This window comes from Heterodontus francisci, chromosome 29 (genome assembly GCF_036365525.1).
Source record: "Heterodontus francisci isolate sHetFra1 chromosome 29, sHetFra1.hap1, whole genome shotgun sequence".
Lineage (NCBI taxonomy): Eukaryota > Metazoa > Chordata > Chondrichthyes > Heterodontiformes > Heterodontidae > Heterodontus > Heterodontus francisci.
The window spans coordinates 7,581,915-7,602,996 of record NC_090399.1 but is presented as its reverse complement, the minus strand read 5'-3'; the positions used below and the strand labels follow the sequence as shown (position 1 = coordinate 7,602,996).

Here is a 21,082-nt window from a genome sequence, read left to right as displayed (position 1 = left end):
TTTCAGGTTCTGTTTATTCATCCCTTTCCAAGCTCCCTAAAGTCTACCTGCAGGACCTCATCCCTCTTTCTTTCTATGTTGCTGTAACTGTTATGGACCACGACCTCTGGCTGTTTACCCACACGCCTTAGAATGTTCTTCAGCCGTTCAGTGACATCCTGGACCCTGGCACCAGGGACGCAACCTCCCACCCCGGAATCAAACATCTGCAGAAACACCTGTCTGATCCTCTAACTATAGAATCCCCGATCACTATTGCATTCCCAATCTTCCTCTTCACCCCCACCACCCCCACACAGCTGAGCCACCCATGGTGCCGTGGACTTGGCTCTGCCTGCACTCCCCAGTGGAACCATCACCCTTACCAATATTCAGAACAGAATACCGGTTTGAGGGCAAGATATACTGAGGGGACTCCTACACTACCTGCCTGGTCCTCTTTGACTGGTGATCACCCATTCCCTATCTGCCTATTTACTCTTCAGCTGTGGGGTGACTGCCTCCAGAAATGTGTTATCCAAGTAGCTCTCAGCCTCATAGATGGAACGGAGTGACACAAGCTTCGAAACCTGACAACACTTCCTGCATATGTGGTTGTCCGGGACACGAGAAGCATTCTGGAGTTCCCACATGGAACAGGGTGTGCATTCCACGGGACTGAGGTATCCTACGATGCATCTGTTTATTAGATGAACTAAACTTACAGAAATAAACGAAAGACTTTGGTAACGAGCTGCTTCTACCCTTGAGCTGATGTCACTTTTTTACCTCACTCTCTGAAACACACGTCTCTCGGGGTTCGGGCTGCTCTGCTACTTCGCCCCAAAACTCTTTCAGATTCACTTTCCCAACCTCTAGGCCTTGTCAATTTGAGGCCTACTCCCAGGGCCTTGCTTTTTATCTTGTCCGGTCACTCTGCTGCTCCATCCGCCCACTCCTTCAGCTCCGTGCTCCTTACCTCCAGGCTCTGCGAGGGTGGAGGGCAGAGAAATTAAATGACAAAAGGGATGATAGTGCAAGGCAGAAGGAGATGGTAATGGGACAAGTAAAGAAACAAAAGATGGGTCGAGAGGAGATGAAAATGGGAACGAAAGAATCATCACCAACAGCTGTCATCCAAAAAAATAAAAAATGGGGCTGAGGTTATAATCTGAAATTGTTGAACTCAGTATTGAGTCTGTAAGGCTGTAAAATGTCTCATTGAAAGATGAGGTACAGTTCCTCAAGCTCACCGAGAACTTCACTGGAACAGTGTAGCTGTCCAAGGTCAGAGGACAGAGTGGGAGTGGTGCAGAGAATCAAAATGACGGATGGGGTCACATTTGCAGATTGAATGGAGGTGTTCACAGAATTGTCACATAACAGGAGGAGGCCATTCGGCCCATCATGTCTGGGCTGGCTCTCTGAAAGAGCAATTTACCTCATGCCACTCTTCCGCCTTCACCCTGACAATTCTCACACTTACAATTAGTTTTGTGTCATCTGAAAACTTGGAAATATTATATTTAATCCCCACAACCAAATCATTGATATAGATTGGGAAGAGCTGGAGCCGCAGCATTGATCCTAGTGGTCCCCACTAGTTACAGCCTGCCAACCTGAAAATGACCATTTATACCGACTCTCTGTTTTCTGTCCATTAACCAGTTCTCAGTCCATGCCAGTATATTTCCCCCAATCCCATCTGATCTAATTGTATTTACTCACCTCTTGTGTGGGACCTTTTCAAAAGCTTTCTGAAAATCTAAATATATCACATCCACCGGTTCCCCCTGATCTATTCTGTGAGTTAAGTCCTCAAAAAACTCCAACAAGTTTGTTAAAAATCATTTCCCTTTCCCTTCCGCCCCCCCGAACCCCAGCGAGTCTCTACCCCCCCCCCCACCACCGAACCCCAGCGAGTCTCTACACCCCCGAAACCTAGCAGGTCTCTACCCCCCCCCCACCGAGACTCTACCCCCCCACCGAACCCCAGTAAGTCTCTACACCCCCACCGAACCCCAGCGAGTCTCTACACCCCCGAAACCTAGCAGGTCTCTACCCCCCCCCCCACCAAACCCCAGCGAGACTCTACCCCCCCCACCGAACCCCAGTGAGTCTCTACCTCCCCCCACCACCACCGAACCCCAGCGAGTCACGACACCCCCGAAACCTAGCAGGTCTCTACCCCCCCCCCCCCACCAAACCCCACCGAGACTCTACCCCCCCACCGAACCCCAGTAAGTCTCTACACCCCCACCGAACCCCAGTGAGTCTCTTCCCCCCCCCGAACCCCAGTGAGTCACAACCCCCCCCGAACACCAGTGTGTCTCTACCCCCCACCGAACCCCAGTGAGTCTCTTCCCCCCCGAACCCCAGTGAGTCTCCACCCCCCCACCGAACCCCAGTGAGTCTCTGCACCCCCACCGAACCCCAGTGAGTCACAACCCCCCCCGAACCCCAGTGAGTCTCTTCCCCCCCGAACCCCAGTGAGTCTCTTCCCCCCCGAACCCCAGTGAATCTATTCCCCCCCGAACACCAGTGAGTCTTTACCCCCCACCGAACCCCAGTGAGTCTCTACACCCCCACCGAACCCCAGTGAGTCACAACGACCCCCCGAACCCCAGTGAGTCTCTACCCCCCGAACCCCAGTGAGTCTCTACCCCCCCGAACCCCAGCGAGTCTCTACCCCGAACCCCAGTGAGTCTCTAACCCCCCCTGAACCCCAGCGAGTCTCTACCCCGAACCCCAGTGAGTCTCTACCCCCCCGAACCCCAGCGAGTCTCTACCCCCCGAACCCCAGTGAGTCACAACCCCCCCGAACACCAGTGAGTCTCTACCCTCCCCGAACACCAGTGTGTCTCTACCCCCCACCGAACCCCAGTGAGTCTCTTCCCCCCCGAACCCCAGTGAGTCTCTACCCCCCCACCGAACCCCAGTGAGTCTCTGCACCCCCACCGAACCCCAGTGAGTCACAACCCCCCCCGAACCCCAGTGAGTCACAACCCCCCCCGAACCCCAGTGAGTCTCTACCCCACCCGAACCCCAGCGAGTCTCTAACCCCCCCCCAAACCCCAGTGAGTCTCTTCCCCCCCGAACCCCAGTGAGTCTCTTCCCCCCCGAACACCAGTGAGTCTTTACCCCCCACCGAACCCCAGTGAGTCTCTACACCCCCACCGAACCCCAGTGAGTCACAACGACCCCCCGAACCCCAGTGAGTCTCTACCCCCCCGAACCCCAGCGAGTCTCTACCCCGAACCCCAGTGAGTCTCTACCCCCCCGAACCCCAGCGAGTCTCTACCCCCCGAACCCCAGTGAGTCTCTACCCCCCACTGAACCCCAGTGAGTCTCTACTCCCCCCCCCCCGAACCCCAGTAAGTCTCTACCCCCCACTAACCCCAGCGAGTCTCTACCCCCCGAACCCCAGTGAGTCTCTACCCCCCCGAACCCCAGTGAGTCTCTACCCCCCCAAACCCCAGTGAGTCTCTACCCCGAACCCCAGTGAGTCTCTACCCCCCCGTACCCCAGCGAGTCTCTACCCCCCCGTACCCCAGCGAGTCTCTACCCCCTCGAACCCCAGTGTGTCTCTACCCCCCCCAGAACCCCAGAGAGTCTCTACCTCCCCTCGAACCCCAGTGAGTCTCTTCCCCCCCCGAACCCCAGTGAGTCTTTACCCCCCCCCCGAACCCCAGTGAGTCTCTACCCCCCCGAACACCAGTGAGTCTCTACCCCCCCGAACCCCAGCGAGTCTCTATCCCCCCCGAACCCCAGCGAGTCTCTATCCCCCCCGAACCCCAGTGAGTCTCTACCCCGAACCCCAGTGAGTCTCTACCCCCCCGAACCCCAGCGAGTCTCTATCCCCCCCGAACCCCAGTGAGTCTCTAGCCCCGAACCGCAGTGAGTCTCTACCCCCCCCGAACCCCAGGGTCTCTACCCCCCCCGAACCCCAGTGAGTATCTACTCCCCCGAACCCCAGCCAGTATCTACCCCCCCGAACCCCAGCGAGTCTCTACCCCCCCGAACCCCAGCGAGTCTCTACCCCCCGAACCCCAGCGAGTCTCTACCCCCCCGAACCCCAGTGAGTCTCTACCCCCCCGAACCCCAGTGAGTCTCTACCCCCCCGAACCCCAGTGAGTCTCTACCCCCCCGAACCCCAGTGAGTCTCTACCCCCCCGAACCCCAGCGAGTCTCTACCCCCCCGAACCCCAGCGAGTCTCTACCCCCCCGAACCGCAGCGATTCTCTATCCCCCCGAACCCCAGCGAGTCTCTATCCCCCCGAACCCCAGTGAGTCTCTACCCCCCCTGAACCCCAGTGAGTCTCTAACCCCCCCTGAACCCCAGTGAGTCTCTACCTCCCCGAACCCCAGTGAGTCTCTCCCCCCCCCGAACCCGTGTGTCTCTACCCCCCTGAACCCCAGCGATTCTCTACCCCACCCCAAACCCCAGCGAGTCTCTCCCCGATCCCCAGTGAGTCTCTCCCCGATCCCCAGCGAGTCTCTCCCCCGATCCCCAGTGAGTCTCTCCCCGATCCCCAGCGAGTCTCTCCCCCGATCCCCAATGAGTCTCTGCCCCCCGATCCCCAGTGAGTCTCTCCCCGATCCCCAGCGAGTCTCTCCCCCGATCCCCAGTGAGTCTCTCCCCGATCCCCAGTGAGTCTCTCCCCGATCCCCAGTGAGTCTCTCCCCGATCCCCAGTGAGTCTCTCCCCGATCCCCAGTGAGTCTCTCCCCGATCCCCAGTGAGTCTCTCCCCGATCCCCAGTGAGTCTCTCCCCGATCCCCAGTGAGTCTCTCCCCGATCCCCAGTGAGTCTCTACCCCCCGATCCCCAGCGAGTCTCTCCCCCGATCCCCAGCGAGTCTCTCCCCTGATCCCCAGCGAGTCTCTCCCCCGATCCCCAGCGAGTCTCTCCCCCCCGATCCCCAGCGAGTCTCTCCCCCGATCCCCAGTGAGTTTCCCCCCCGATCCCCAGCGAGTCTCTCCCCCGATCCCCACCGAGTCTCTCCCCCGATCCCCACCGAGTCTCTCCCCCGATCCCCACCGAGTCTCTCCCCCGATCCCCACCGAGTCTCTCCCCCGATCCCCACCGAGTCTCTCCCCCGATCCCCACCGAGTCTCTCCCCCGATCCCCACCGAGTCTCTCCCCCGATCCCCAGCGAGTCTCTCCCCCGATCCCCACCGAGTCTCTCCCCCCGATCCCCAGCGAGTCTCTCCCCCGAACCCCAGCGAGTCTCTCTCCCCGATCCCCAGCGAGTCTCTCCCCTGATCCCCAGCGAGTCTCTCCCCTGATCCCCAGCGAGTCTCTCCCCCGATCCCCAGCGAGTCTCTCCCCCGATCCCCAGCGAGTCTCTCCCCCGATCCCCAGCGAGTCTCTCCCCCGATCCCCAGCGAGTCTCTCCCCCCGATCCCCAGCGAGTCTCTCCCCCCGATCCCCAGCGAGTCTCTCCCCCCCGATCCCCAGCGAGTCTCTCCCCCCCGATCCCCAGTGAGTCTCTCCCCCCGATCCCCAGTGAGTCTCTCCCCCCGATCCCCAGCGAGTCTCTCCCCCAGATCCCCAGTGAGTCTCCCCCCGATCCCCAGCGAGTCTCTCCCCCGATCCCCAGCGAGTCTCTCCCCCCCCGATCCCCAGCGAGTCTCTCCCCCGATCCCCAGTGAGTTTCCCCCCCGATCCCCAGCGAGTCTCTCCCCCGATCCCCAGCGAGTCTCTCCCCCGATCCCCAGCGAGTCTCTCCCCCCCGATCCCCAGCGAGTCTCTCCCCCGATCCCCAGTGAGTTTCCCCACCGATCCCCAGTGAGTCTCTCCCCCGATCCCCAGCGAGTCTCTCCCCCGATCCCCAGCGAGTCTCTCCCCCGATCCCCAGCGAGTCTCTCCCCCGATCCCCAGCGAGTCTCTCCCCCCCGATCCCCAGCGAGTCTCTCCCCCGATCCCCAGCGAGTCTCTCCCCCGATCCCCAGCGAGTCTCTCCCCCGATCCCCAGCGAGTCTCTCCCCCGATCCCCAGCGAGTCTCTCCCCCGATCCCCAGCGAGTCTCTCCCCCGATCCCCAGCGAGTCTCTCCCCCGATCCCCAGCGAGTCTCTCCCCCGAACCCCAGCGAGTCTCTCTCCCCGATCCCCAGCGAGTCTCTCTCCCTGATCCCCAGCGAGTCTCTCCCCCCCGATCCCCAGTGAGTCTCTCCCCCCGATCCCCAGCGAGTCTCTCCCCCCCGATCCCCAGTGTTCTCCCCCCCGATCCCCAGCGAGTCTCTCCCCTGATCCCCAGCGAGTCTCTCCCCCGAACCCCAGCGAGTCTCTCTCCCCCCGATCCCCAGCGAGTCTCTCCCCCGAACCCCAGCGAGTCTCTCTCCCCGATCCCCAGCGAGTCTCTCCCCTGATCCCCAGCGAGTCTCTCCCCCGATCCCCAGCGAGTCTCTCCCCCGATCCCCAGCGAGTCTCTCCCCCTGATCCCCAGCGAGTCTCTCCCCCCGATCCCCAGCGAGTCTCTCCCCCCGATCCCCAGCGAGTCTCTCCCCTGATCCCCAGCGAGTCTCTCCCCCGATCCCCAGCGAGTCTCTCCCCCCGATCCCCAGCGAGTCTCTCCCCCGATCCCCAGCGAGTCTCTCCCCCCACGATCCCCAGCGAGTCTCTCCCCCGATCCCCAGCGAGTCTCTCCCCCCCGATCCCCAGCGAGTCTCTCCCCTGATCCCCAGCGAGTCTCTCCCCTGATCCCCAGCGAGTCTCTCCCCCGATCCCCAGCGAGTCTCTCCCCCGATCCCCAGCGAGTCTCTCCCCCGATCCCCAGCGAGTCTCTCCCCCGATCCCCAGCGAGTCTCTCCCCCGATCCCCAGCGAGTCTCTCCCCCGATCCCCAGCGAGTCTCTCCCCCGATCCCCAGCGAGTCTCTCCCCCCGATCCCCAGCGAGTCTCTCCCCCCGATCCCCAGCGAGTCTCTCCCCCCGATCCCCAGCGAGTCTCTCCCCCCACGATCCCCAGCGAGTCTCTCCCCCCACGATCCCCAGCGAGTCTCTCCCCCCACGATCCCCAGCGAGTCTCTCCCCCCACGATCCCCAGCGAGTCTCTCCCCCGATCCCCAGCGAGTCTCTCCCCCCACGATCCCCAGCGAGTCTCTCCCCCGATCCCCAGCGAGTCTCTCCCCCGATCCCCAGCGAGTCTCTCCCCCGATCCCCAGCGAGTCTCTCCCCCGATCCCCAGCGAGTCTCTCCCCCGATCCCCAGCGAGTCTCTCCCCCGATCCCCAGCGAGTCTCTCCCCCGATCCCCAGTCAGTCTCTCCCCCCGATCCCCAGCGAGTCTCTCCCCCCGATCCCCAGCGAGTCTCTCCCCCCGATCCCCAGCGAGTCTCTCCCCCGATCCCCAGCGAGTCTCTCCCCCGATCCCCAGCGAGTCTCTCCCCCGATCCCCAGTCAGTCTCTCCCCCCGATCCCCAGCGAGTCTCTCCCCCCGATCCCCAGCGAGTCTCTCCCCCGATCCCCAGCGAGTCTCTCCCCCGATCCCCAGCGAGTCTCTCCCCCGATCCCCAGCGAGTCTCTCCCCCCGATCCCCAGCGAGTCTCTCCCCCCACGATCCCCAGCGAGTCTCTCCCCCGATCCCCAGCGAGTCTCTCCCCCGATCCCCAGCGAGTCTCTCCCCCCGATCCCCAGCGAGTCTCTCCCCCCGATCCCCAGCGAGTCTCTCCCCCCGATCCCCAGCGAGTCTCTCCCCCCGATCCCCAGCGAGTCTCTCCCCCGATCCCCAGCGAGTCTCTCCCCCGATCCCCAGCGAGTCTCTCCCCCGATCCCCAGCGAGTCTCTCCCCCGATCCCCAGTCAGTCTCTCCCCCCGATCCCCAGCCAGTCTCTCCCCCCGATCCCCAGCGAGTCTCTCCCCCGATCCCCAGCGAGTCTCTCCCCCGATCCCCAGCGAGTCTCTCCCCCGATCCCCAGCGAGTCTCTCCCCCGATCCCCAGTCAGTCTCTCCCCCCGATCCCCAGTCAGTCTCTCCCCCCGATCCCCAGCGAGTCTCTCCCCCCGATCCCCAGCGAGTCTCTCCCCCCGATCCCCAGCGAGTCTCTCCCCCGATCCCCAGCGAGTCTCTCCCCCCACGATCCCCAGCGAGTCTCTCCCCCCACGATCCCCAGCGAGTCTCTCCCCCGATCCCCAGCGAGTCTCTCCCCCCGATCCCCAGCGAGTCTCTCCCCCCGATCCCCAGCGAGTCTCCCCCCCGATCCCCAGCGAGTCTCTCTCCCGATCCCCAGTGAGTCTCCCCCGATCCCCAGCGAGTCTCTCCCCCGATCCCCAGCGAGTCTCTCCCCCGATCCCCAGCGAGTCTCTCCCCCCGATCCCCAGCGAGTCTCTCCCCCCGATCCCCAGCGAGTCTCTCCCCCCACGATCCCCAGCGAGTCTCTCCCCCGATCCCCAGCGAGTCTCTCCCCCCGATCCCCAGCGAGTCTCTCCCCCGATCCCCAGCGAGTCTCTCCCCCGATCCCCAGCGAGTCTCCCCCGATCCCCAGCGAGTCTCTCCCCCCGATCCCCAGCGAGTCTCTCCCCCCGATCCCCAGCGAGTCTCTCCCCCGATCCCCAGCGAGTCTCTCCCCCCGATCCCCAGTGAGTCTCTCCCCCCGATCCCCAGCGAGTCTCTCCCCCCACGATCCCCAGCGAGTCTCTCCCCCGATCCCCAGCGAGTCTCTCCCCCCGATCCCCAGCGAGTCTCCCCCCCGATCCCCAGCGAGTCTCTCCCCCGATCCCCAGTGAGTCTCCCCCGATCCCCAGCGAGTCTCTCCCCCGATCCCCAGCGAGTCTCTCCCCCGATCCCCAGCGAGTCTCCCCCGATCCCCAGCGAGTCTCTCCCCCCGATCCCCAGCGAGTCTCTCCCCCCACGATCCCCAGCGAGTCTCTCCCCGATCCCCAGCGAGTCTCTCCCCGATCCCCAGTGAGTCTCTCCCCGATCCCCAGTGAGTCTCTCCCCGATCCCCAGCGAGTCTCTACCCCCCGATCCCCAGCGAGTCTCTCCCCCGATCCCCAGCGAGTCTCTCCCCCGATCCCCAGCGAGTCTCTCCCCCGATCCCCAGCGAGTCTCTCCCCCGATCCCCAGCGAGTCTCTCCCCCCCGATCCCCAGCGAGTCTCTCCCCCGATCCCCAGTGAGTTTCCCCCCCGATCCCCAGCGAGTCTCTCCCCCGATCCCCACCGAGTCTCTCCCCCGATCCCCACCGAGTCTCTCCCCCGATCCCCACCGAGTCTCTCCCCCGATCCCCAGCGAGTCTCTCCCCCGATCCCCACCGAGTCTCTCCCCCCGATCCCCACCGAGTCTCTCCCCCGATCCCCAGCGAGTCTCTCCCCTGATCCCCAGCGAGTCTCTCCCCTGATCCCCAGCGAGTCTCTCCCCCGATCCCCAGCGAGTCTCTCCCCCGATCCCCAGCGAGTCTCTCCCCCGATCCCCAGCGAGTCTCTCCCCCGATCCCCAGCGAGTCTCTCCCCCGATCCCCAGCGAGTCTCTCCCCCCGATCCCCAGCGAGTCTCTCCCCCCCGATCCCCAGCGAGTCTCTCCCCCCCGATCCCCAGTGAGTCTCTCCCCCCGATCCCCAGTGAGTCTCTCCCCCCGATCCCCAGCGAGTCTCTCCCCCAGATCCCCAGTGAGTCTCCCCCCGATCCCCAGCGAGTCTCTCCCCCGATCCCCAGCGAGTCTCTCCCCCCCCGATCCCCAGCGAGTCTCTCCCCCGATCCCCAGTGAGTTTCCCCCCCGATCCCCAGCGAGTCTCTCCCCCGATCCCCAGCGAGTCTCTCCCCCGATCCCCAGCGAGTCTCTCCCCCCCGATCCCCAGCGAGTCTCTCCCCCGATCCCCAGTGAGTTTCCCCACCGATCCCCAGTGAGTCTCTCCCCCGATCCCCAGCGAGTCTCTCCCCCGATCCCCAGCGAGTCTCTCCCCCGATCCCCAGCGAGTCTCTCCCCCCCGATCCCCAGCGAGTCTCTCCCCCGATCCCCAGTGAGTTTCCCCCCCGATCCCCAGCGAGTCTCTCCCCCGATCCCCAGCGAGTCTCTCCCCCGATCCCCAGCGAGTCTCTCCCCCGATCCCCAGCGAGTCTCTCCCCCGATCCCCAGCGAGTCTCTCCCCCGATCCCCAGCGAGTCTCTCCCCCGAACCCCAGCGAGTCTCTCTCCCCGATCCCCAGCGAGTCTCTCCCCTGATCCCCAGCGAGTCTCTCCCCCCCGATCCCCAGTGAGTCTCTCCCCCCGATCCCCAGCGAGTCTCTCCCCCCCGATCCCCAGTGTTCTCCCCCCCGATCCCCAGCGAGTCTCTCCCCTGATCCCCAGCGAGTCTCTCCCCCGAACCCCAGCGAGTCTCTCTCCCCCCGATCCCCAGCGGGTCTCTCCCCCGAACCCCAGCGAGTCTCTCTCCCCGATCCCCAGCGAGTCTCTCCCCTGATCCCCAGCGAGTCTCTCCCCCGATCCCCAGCGAGTCTCTCCCCCTGATCCCCAGCGAGTCTCTCCCCCCGATCCCCAGCGAGTCTCTCCCCCCGATCCCCAGCGAGTCTCTCCCCTGATCCCCAGCGAGTCTCTCCCCCGATCCCCAGCGAGTCTCTCCCCCCGATCCCCAGCGAGTCTCTCCCCCGATCCCCAGCGAGTCTCTCCCCCCACGATCCCCAGCGAGTCTCCCCCCCGATCCCCAGCGAGTCTCTCCCCCCCGATCCCCAGCGAGTCTCTCCCCCGATCCCCAGCGAGTCTCTCCCCCGATCCCCAGCGAGTCTCTCCCCCTGATCCCCAGCGAGTCTCTCCCCCCGATCCCCAGCGAGTCTCTCCCCCCGATCCCCAGCGAGTCTCTCCCCCGATCCCCAGCGAGTCTCTCCCCCCGATCCCCAGCGAGTCTCTCCCCCGATCCCCAGCGAGTCTCTCCCCCCACGATCCCCAGCGAGTCTCTCCCCCGATCCCCAGCGAGTCTCTCTCCCCCGATCCCCAGCGAGTCTCTCCCCCGATCCCCAGCGAGTCTCTCCCCCGATCCCCAGCGAGTCTCTCCCCCCGATCCCCAGCGAGTCTCTCCCCCCACGATCCCCAGCGAGTCTCTCCCCCCACGATCCCCAGCGAGTCTCTCCCCCCACGATCCCCAGCGAGTCTCTCCCCCCACGATCCCCAGCGAGTCTCTCCCCCCACGATCCCCAGCGAGTCTCTCCCCCCACGATCCCCAGCGAGTCTCTCCCCCCACGATCCCCAGCGAGTCTCTCCCCCCACGATCCCCAGCGAGTCTCTCCCCCCACGATCCCCAGCGAGTCTCTCCCCCCACGATCCCCAGCGAGTCTCTCCCCCGATCCCCAGCGAGTCTCTCCCCCGATCCCCAGCGAGTCTCCCCCGATCCCCAGCGAGTCTCTCCCCCCGATCCCCAGCGAGTCTCTCCCCCCACGATCCCCAGCGAGTCTCTCCCCCGATCCCCAGCGAGTCTCTCCCCCGATCCCCAGCGAGTCTCTCCCCCGATCCCCAGCGAGTCTCTCCCCCGATCCCCAGCGAGTCTCTCCCCCGATCCCCAGCGAGTCTCTCCCCCGATCCCCAGCGAGTCTCTCCCCCGATCCCCAGCGAGTCTCTCCCCCGATCCCCAGCGAGTCTCTCCCCCGATCCCCAGTCAGTCTCTCCCCCCGATCCCCAGCGAGTCTCTCCCCCCGATCCCCAGCGAGTCTCTCCCCCGATCCCCAGCGAGTCTCTCCCCCGATCCCCAGTCAGTCTCTCCCCCCGATCCCCAGCGAGTCTCTCCCCCCGATCCCCAGCGAGTCTCTCCCCCGATCCCCAGCGAGTCTCTCCCCCCGATCCCCAGCGAGTCTCTCCCCCCACGATCCCCAGCGAGTCTCTCCCCCGATCCCCAGCGAGTCTCTCCCCCGATCCCCAGCGAGTCTCTCCCCCCGATCCCCAGCGAGTCTCTCCCCCCGATCCCCAGCGAGTCTCTCCCCCGATCCCCAGCGAGTCTCTCCCCCGATCCCCAGCGAGTCTCTCCCCCGATCCCCAGCGAGTCTCTCCCCCGATCCCCAGTCAGTCTCTCCCCCCGATCCCCAGCGAGTCTCTCCCCCCGATCCCCAGCGAGTCTCTCCCCCGATCCCCAGCGAGTCTCTCCCCCGATCCCCAGCGAGTCTCTCCCCCGATCCCCAGTCAGTCTCTCCCCCCGATCCCCAGTCAGTCTCTCCCCCCGATCCCCAGCGAGTCTCTCCCCCCGATCCCCAGCGAGTCTCTCCCCCCGATCCCCAGCGAGTCTCTCCCCCGATCCCCAGCGAGTCTCTCCCCCCACGATCCCCAGTGAGTCTCTCCCCCCACGATCCCCAGCGAGTCTCTCCCCCGATCCCCAGCGAGTCTCTCCCCCCGATCCCCAGCGAGTATCCCCCCCGATCCCCAGCGAGTCTCTCCCCCGATCCCCAGTGAGTCTCCCCCGATCCCCAGCGAGTCTCTCCCCCGATCCCCAGCGAGTCTCCCCCGATCCCCAGCGAGTCTCTCCCCCCGATCCCCAGCGAGTCTCTCCCCCCACGATCCCCAGCGAGTCTCTCCCCCGATCCCCAGCGAGTCTCTCCCCCCGATCCCCAGCGAGTCTCTCCCCCCGATCCCCAGCGAGTCTCTCCCCCGATCCCCAGCGAGTCTCTCCCCCGATCCCCAGCGAGTCTCTCCCCCGATCCCCAGCGAGTCTCCCCCGATCCCCAGCGAGTCTCTCCCCCCGATCCCCAGCGAGTCTCTCCCCCCGATCCCCAGCGAGTCTCTCCCCCCGATCCCCAGCGAGTCTCTCCCCCCGATCCCCAGCGAGTCTCTCCCCCCGATCCCCAGCGAGTCTCTCCCCCCCGATCCCCAGCGAGTCTCTCCCCTGATCCCCAGCGAGTCTCTCCCCCCCGATCCCCAGTGAGTCTCTCCCCCCGATCCCCAGCGAGTCTCTCCCCCGATCCCCAGTGAGTCTCCCCCGATCCCCAGCGAGTCTCTCCCCCGATCCCCAGCGAGTCTCCCCCGATCCCCAGCGAGTCTCCCCCGATCCCCAGCGAGTCTCTCCCCCCGATCCCCAGCGAGTCTCTCCCCCCACGATCCCCAGCGAGTCTCTCCCCCGATCCCCAGCGAGTCTCTCCCCCGATCCCCAGCGAGTCTCTCCCCCCGATCCCCAGCGAGTCTCTCCCCCCACGATCCCCAGCGAGTCTCTCCCCCGATCCCCAGCGAGTCTCTCCCCCCGATCCCCAGCGAGTCTCTCCCCCCACGATCCCCAGCGAGTCTCTATCCCGATCCCCAGCGAGTCTCTCCCCCCACGATCCCCAGCGAGTCTCTCCCCCGATCCCCAGCGAGTCTCTCCCCCCGATCCCCAGCGAGTCTCTCCCCCCGATCCCCAGTGAGTCTCTCCCCCGATCCCCAGCGAGTCTCTATCCCGATCCCCAGCGAGTCTCTCCCCCGATCCCCAGTGAGTCTCTAATTCTCTGCTTTTTCTCCCAGTCTCTGTGATCCTGGATGTGGAAACAGCAAATCCAGAGCTCGAGGTGTCTGAGGATCTGAAGAGTGTGAGAAACACCTGGACCGAGAGGAGTCTCCCTGACACTGAGAAGAGGTTTACAGCCTGGTCCTGTGTGCTGGGATCAGAGGGATTCACATCGGGGAGACATTACTGGGAGGTGGAGGTGGTGAGGAATCGGTGCTGGAGTCTGGGAGTAGCCGCAGAGTCTGTGAACAGGAAGGACCGGGTCAGACTGAGTCCGGAGAATGGATTCTGGACCATTCAGCGGGATGATGATTATTTGGGATCAGTTTTATATAAATTCCTCTCCTCGATCCCGTCTCCCTGACGATCAGATTCCCGGGAAGGTGGGAATTTATCTCAGTTATGAGTCCGGGACAGTTTCATTTTACGACGCGGACACCAAGTCCCATCTCCACACTTTCACTGGGAATAAATTCTCGGAGAAACTTTATCCTTTCTTCCAGACTTGGGATGAAAACAAATGGGTGAAAATCTGCTCCGAGGCCTCGGGCCTGTCGCATCATCAGTGACATCACAATGACCTGACCCCAGGAGCAGAGGTCAGGGGTTGAGGGTCAGGGGTTGGGGGTTAACCCAGGTTGTCTCTAAATGTATCATTTAATTTCCAAATTATCCATTGTAAAATCAGACTGTAAATAAAACCAATACAAATATAAATGTCAGCAGATTAAAATAAACAGTAAATTAAATATCTTGTGTCTCTCCTTCCTTCATTCACTCCCTGCTTCAGTCAGTCAAACCACCCAGTCCCATCCTCCATCTCTTCACCTGTTTCCCAGTCTGGAGCTGTGATTTCTTCTGTGTTTCCATTTCTCACTCTGCACCCACAACATGAAAGCCTGAGGGAGAAATCCAAATATTGAAGGAGGAAAATACTGCATTTCCATGGAGTCTGGGAATGTGATCATTGTAATGTTTGAATTTTACATTAAAATCATCTTTTTGTGTTTCATTTTAAGCAGTTTTGTTTACGTTGGATTGTTGATCCTGAAAGGAATAAAAAACTGATATTAGTATTTTCAACCAGAACATCAATTCCATCCAACTCCCCACCTTATCACACACAGACACACTGGGAATGGAATCGGATGCTCAGACTGTTTGATATTTTAGTCACATTCTTCAGGGAAATGTGTGCAGCCGGTAACAACTCCATCCCAGCCCTTTCTCATCACTCCCCCATTCACATGTCTACACAATCTAACGGTGCCATTCGCTGGCACAAACAGTAATTCACCCTGCACTAGTTATTGAAAGTTAGTAAACCAGTCACCAGAATGGAGGAGGCTCATTATCACCAAAACATCTGGAAATAATAACAGAGCAACATCACCACCAGGTGACCAGAATCAGTAATGCAGAAAAATAAATGTGTGGAGTCCCGATCTCAGCCAGCAGGTGGCGGTGCTGCTCCATGGAAAATAGGATTTTTATATTAAAAATTGTTTTTGTTCACCTACTTTCATAAACATCGATACACAGAAACCCTGGAGACCTATCATCAGAGAAGTAGTGACTAAGGCCCTGATATCACTTCTAAGGTAGTAAATGGAGTTGAGTGATCGAATTGAACAGCAAATCAAGCTTGAAGGGCTGAATGGCCTCGTCCTGTTACTACTAAATGACATAAAGACTCTTGGAAATGACTAGGTTAAAATAAATCCATAGACAGATTGTGGTTTCATGTTTCACTGACCAGTAGTGGTGTTGCACCAAGTAAATTCTATTTATACAATCTAATAGGGTGCTGTGGATGAAGGGGAACCGCTGGAAATATTGTACTTAGATCTCCAGAAGGCATTTGATAAGGTGCCACATCAAAGGTTATTGAGAAAAATAAAAGCTCATGACAAAAGAAGTAGAGATTACGGTAAAGAAGAAAAAGAGTTTTTCTGATAGAAGCCAGGAAGAAAATACAAGAACAAGGAAGTTAGTGGATAAGGTCTGGAATGTGCTGCCTGAGAACGTGGTGGAGGCAGGTTCAATTGAAGCATTCGAAATGGGAATTATCCTGTTATATGAAAAGGAAGAATGTGCAGGGTTATGGGGAGAAGGCGGGGGAATGGAACTGAGGGAATTTCTCTTTCAGAGAGCCAGTGCGGACACAATGGGCCGAATGGCCTCCTTCTGCTCTGTAACAATTCTGTGATTCTGTGATATTGGCATGGATAGAAGATTGGCTCCCGAATAGAGAGGGTCATAATGGGTCATTTTCTGGATGGCAAGATGTAATGAGTGGAGTGTCACAGGGATCAGTGCTGGAGCCTCAACTTTTTACAATTTATATCAATGACTTGGATGAAGGGATTGAAGGTCTGCTTGCTAAATTTGCTGATGATACAAAGATAGGTAGGAAAGTAAGTTGTGACGAGGACATAAGGAAGTTACAAAGGGATATAAATAGATTAGGTGAGTGGGAAAAGATCTGGAAAATGGAATATAATGTGGAAAAATGTGAAATTGTCCATTTTGGCAGGAAGAATAAAAAAGAAACATATTATCTAAATGGTGAAAGATTGCAGAGCTCTGAGATGCGGAGGGATCTGGGTGTCCTCGTACATGAATCACAAGAGGTTAATATGCAGGTACAGCAAGTAATTAGGAAAGCAAATAGAGTGTTCTCGTTTATCGGGAGGGGAATTGAATATAAAAGTAGGGAGATTATGCTTCAGCTATACAGGGCATTGGTGAGACCACATCTGGTATACAGTGTACAGTATTGGTCTGTTTTAAGGAAGGATGGAAATGCATTGGAAGCAGTTCAGAGAAGGTTTACTAGACTAATACCTGGAATGGGTGGGTTGTCTTATAAGGAAAGGTTGGACAGGTTAGACTTGTATCTGCTGGAGTTTAGAAGAGTAAGAGGCGACTTCATTGAAACATATTCGATCCTGAGGGGTCTTGACAGGGTGGATGTGGAAAGATTGTTTCCCCTTACGGAAGAATCTAGAACCAAGGGTCACTATTTAAAAATAAATTGTCAACCATTTAAGACAGAGATGAGGAGAATTTTTTCTCTCAGAGGGTGGTGAATTTTTGGAATTCTCTTCCTCAAAAGGCAGTGGAAGCAAAGTCTTTGAATATTTTTGAGGCAGAGGTGGATAGATTCTTGAAAAGCAAGGGGGTGAAAGGTTATTCAGAGTAGGCAGGAATGTGGAGTAATCAGTTCAGCCATGAACTTATTGAATGGCGGAGCAGGCTCGATGGGCCGAGTGGCCTGTTCCTGCTCCTAATTCATTTGTTTGTGATCTGCTCATTCAGAACAAAGAGGGAAACAGGTTGTTGCAATATCAGCAGAAGCCAGTAGGTGGAGCTGCTGTAATAAAAGCAAAATACTGCAGATGCTGGAAATCTGAAATAAAAACAAGAAATGCTGGAAATACTCAGCAGGTCTGGCAGCATCTGTGGAGAGAGAAGTAGAGTTAACGTTTCAGGTCAGTGACCCTTCATCAGAACTGGCAAAGGTTAGAAATGTAACAGGTTTTAAGCAAATAAAGCTTGGGTGTGGCAAGGGATAACAGAAGAGAAGGTGATGAGAGGACAGAGGGTCACAGAGAATAACTGACCAGAAGGTCATGGAGCAAAGACAAACAGTATGTTAATGGTTCCTGAAAGACAAAGTGTTAGTGCAGAGAGGGTGTTAATTGACAGGAAAATGAATAGCCCTGGTCCAAAGTACAAACATGAAAAGAAACAATGGGTCGGCACATGGTTAAAAAAATAATTGATGAAACAAACTAAAATAAGATAAACAAATGAAAAAGAAAAAATAGCTAAAAATAAAAAGGGGGGCCCGTCATGCTCTGAAATTATTGAACTCAATGTTCAGTCCGGCAGGCTGTAGTGTGCCTAATCGGTAAATGAGATGCTGTTCCCCGAGCTTGTGTTGATGTTCACTGGAACACTGCAGCAAGCCCAGGATAGAGATGTGAGCATGAGAGCAGGGGGGAGTGTTGAAATGGCAAGCAACCGGAAGCTCAGGGTCCTGCTTTCGGACTGAGCGGAGATGTTCCGCAAAGCAGTCACCCAGTCTGTGTTTGGTCTCCCCAATGTCGAGGAGACCACACTGTGAGCAGGGAACACAGTATACTACATTGAAAGAAGTACAAGTAAATCGCTGCTTCACCTGAAAGGAGTGTTTGGGGCTTTGGATAGTGAGGAGAGAGGAGGTAAATGGGCAGGTATTACACCTCCTGTGATTGCAGGGGAAGGTGCCATGGGAAGGAGACAAGGTGGTGGGGGTAATGGAGGAGTGGACCAGGGTGTCGCGGAGGGAATGATCCCTTCAGAATGCTGACAGAGGAAGGGAGGGGAAGATGCGTTTGGTAGTGGCATCACGCTGGAGGTGGCGGAAATGGCGGAGGATGATCCTTTGGATATGGAGGCAGATGGGGTGGAAAGTGAGGACAAGGGGAACCCTGTCACGGTTCTGGGAGGGAGGGGAAGGGGTGAGGGTCGAGGTGTGGGAAATGGGCCGGACATGGTTGAGGGCCCTGTCAACCACAGTGGGGGGGAATCCTCGGTTGAGGAAAAAGGAGGTCATATCAGAAGCACCGTCATGGAAGGTAGCATCATCAGAGCAGATGCGTCGGAGACGGAGAAACTGGGAGAATGGAATGGAGTCCTTACAGGAGGCAGGGTGGGAAGAAGTGTAGTCGAGGTAGCTGTGGGAGTCGGTGGGCTTATAATGGATATTAGTAGACAACCTATCCCCAGAGATGGAGACAGAGAAGCCGAGGAAGGGAAGGGAAGTGTCAGAGACGGACCATGTAAAGGTGAGAGAAGGGTGGAAATTAGAAGCAAAGTTGATAAAGTTTTCCAGTTCGGGGCGGGAGCAGGAAACAGCACCGATACAGTCATCAATGTACCGGAGAAAGAGATGGGGGAGGGGGACTGAGTAGGATTGGAACAAGGAATGTTCGACATATCCCACAAAAAAACAGGAATAACTAGGACCCATGCGGGTACCCATTGCAACACCTTTTACTTGAAGGAAGTGAGTGGAGTTGAAGGAGAAGTTGTTCAATGTGAGAACAAGTTCAGCCAGGCGGAGGAGGGTGGTGGTGGATGGAGACTGGTTGGGCCTCTGTTCAAGGAAGAAGCGGAGAGCCCTCAAACCGTCCTGGTGGGGGATGGAGGTGTAGAGAGATTGGACGTCCATAGTGAAGAGCAGGCGGTTAGGGCCAGGAAACTGGAAATTGTCAAATTGACGTAGGGCGTCAGAAGAGTCACGGATGTAGGTGGGAAGAGACTGGACCAGCGGAGAAAAGATAGAGTCAAGATAGGAAGAAATAAGTTCAGTGGGGAAGGAACAGACTGACACAATGGGTCTGCCGGGACAGTCCTGTTTGTGGATTTTGGGATGGAGGTAGAAGCGGGCTGTCCGGGGTTCTGGGACTATGAGGTTGGAAGCTGTAGAGGGAAGATCTCCAGAGGAGATGAGATCAGTGACAGTCCTGTGGACGGTGGCTTGATGTTCAGTGGTGGGGTCATGGTCCAGAGGGAAGTAGGAAGAAGTGTCTGAGAGTTGGTGTTGAGTCTCTGCAAGGTAGAGGTCGATACGCCAGACAACAACAGCACCACCCTTGTCTGCAGGTTTGATCAGAATGTTGGGGTTAGACCTGAGAGGACGGAGTGCAGCAAGTTCAGAGAGAGACAGGTTAGAGTGAGTGAGGGGGGCAGAGAAATTGAGACGACTGATGTCTCGCCGACAGTTTTCAATGAAGAGATCAAGAGTGGGTAAGGGGCCAGAGGGAGGGGTCCAGGTAGAGGGAGAATGCTGGAGGTAGGTGAATGGGTCTGCTGGTCAGGGTGAGGACTCCTGGTCAAAGAAGTGAGCCCGGAGGTGAAGGCAATGGAAGAAGAGCTCAACATCATACCGTGCGTGAAATTCATTGAGGTGGGGGCGTAAGGGGATAAACTGAGTCCTTTGCTGAGTACAGAACATTCAGCGTCAGAGAGGGGGAGGTCAGAGGGTATAGTGAATACACGGCAAGGGGTCAGATCAGAAGGGGTGGGGTCAGAGGGAAGTGAAGGGGAAGAAGGATCTGGAGGGGCATTAATCCCCATCAGCTGCTGGAGCTTGTGTTCCTTAACACCTGAAAGGAAGAACAAACGTTTTTTGTTAATTCGTCAAATTAGACGAAGGATGAAATAAAACTGTGGAGTAGAATAGCTTTGTGATAAGGTGAGGCGGTGCTTCTGGAGAGAGAGGTTCAGTGTGTACATGTGGCGGTGCATGACACTGAGTGTGGATCTCAGGATGTGCTGAGAGTAGCAGTCCGAGGAATGTTGTATTTCTCGGAGATACCTGTGATCCTGGGTGGATTCAAAACATGAAGGATGAAACTTCAGTTGGAATCCACGTGGAATAAGTTGGAGCCGGAGACAGTCACTGAGGAAGGAGATGTGGCTGTGAAAACGAGTTTTGGGAGACACTTTATCAAACACCAGGAGGGAAATAGAAAGCAATGAAGGTGAACAAGGTAAAAGAGACAAATGAAAATCCCGTCGGAGAGGGGGGACGGAGAGAGAGGGAGATATAGGGAGAAAGAGAGGGGGGAGAGTGGATGGAGGGAGAGAAAGAAAGGAAGGGAAGGAGAGAGGGGGCAGAGAGGGAAAGAGAGAGAAGAAAGAGAGAAGAACGGGGGGACGGAACGAGGGGAGAGAGGGGGGACAGAGAGAGAGGGGACAGAGAGAGCAGGAATGACACAGAGAAGGGGGACAACACACAGAGGTGGGGACGACACAGCGGGGAGGGTGACACAGAGAGAGCGAACAACACAGAGGAGAGGGAACAACACAGAGGGAGGGATAAGAGATGGGAGACATCACAGAGGGGAGAACAGAGAATGGGGAGACACAAAGAGGTGGGACAAAGAGAGGGAGGGGAGAGCGAGACAGACAGAGAGAGAGAGGAGGGAGAGCGAGCGATCAAGATCACTCCTGACAGATGAACATCTATCTGGAATACTCTGTATTGCTGCAACATGTGTGCGGGCAGTCATTGACTACTTGTGCAAGCAAAGAAAAAGCTAGGTATCTCACTAAATCACTGTCCAACATAGTGATGAGAAAGTAAGTCAATAAATTATTCTTCTCCTTTAAAGCTTCTTTGCAAAAATGCACATTTGTTACTGTTTTGATTAATAGGAAGTCAAATTTTTAATGACTTTATCTTTCTGAAATTATCTCAGTTTCACCCTGTGTAAGAGACATGGTTGAGAGAGGAGCAGGAATGGCAGCTCAATATTCAAGGGTATAGAATCTTCAGGTGTGACAGGCAAGGGGGTAAAAGAGGAGGTGGCATTGCACTGTTGATCAAGGAGTCAACTACTGCAGTAAGGAGGGATGATATCTTAGAAGATTCCTCAAATGAGGCCATTTGGGTAGAACTTAAAAACGAAAAGGGGGCAATCACTTGGCTGGGAGTGAACTACAGGCCTCCAAACAGTTAGGGAGAGATAGAGGAGCAGATATGCAGGCAAATCTCAGAGGTGTAAAAATAATCGGGTAATAATAGTAGGGGATTTCAACTTCCCTAATATCAACTGGGATATTCTTAGTGCAAAAGGCTTAAAGGGGGTGGAATTCTTAAAATGCATACAGGAGAGCTTTTTGAGCCAGCATGTAGAAAGTCCTTCAAGAGAAGGGGCAGTACT

At 58.1% G+C, this 21,082-nt stretch overlaps 1 pseudogene; it reads left to right on the top strand.

The window, feature by feature from the left end:
* The window catches only part of LOC137346096 (butyrophilin subfamily 3 member A1-like), a 146,803-nt pseudogene extending 132,693 nt beyond the window's left edge, over nucleotides 1-14,110 (top strand).
* Nucleotides 14,111-21,082: the final 6,972 nt, after the last annotated feature.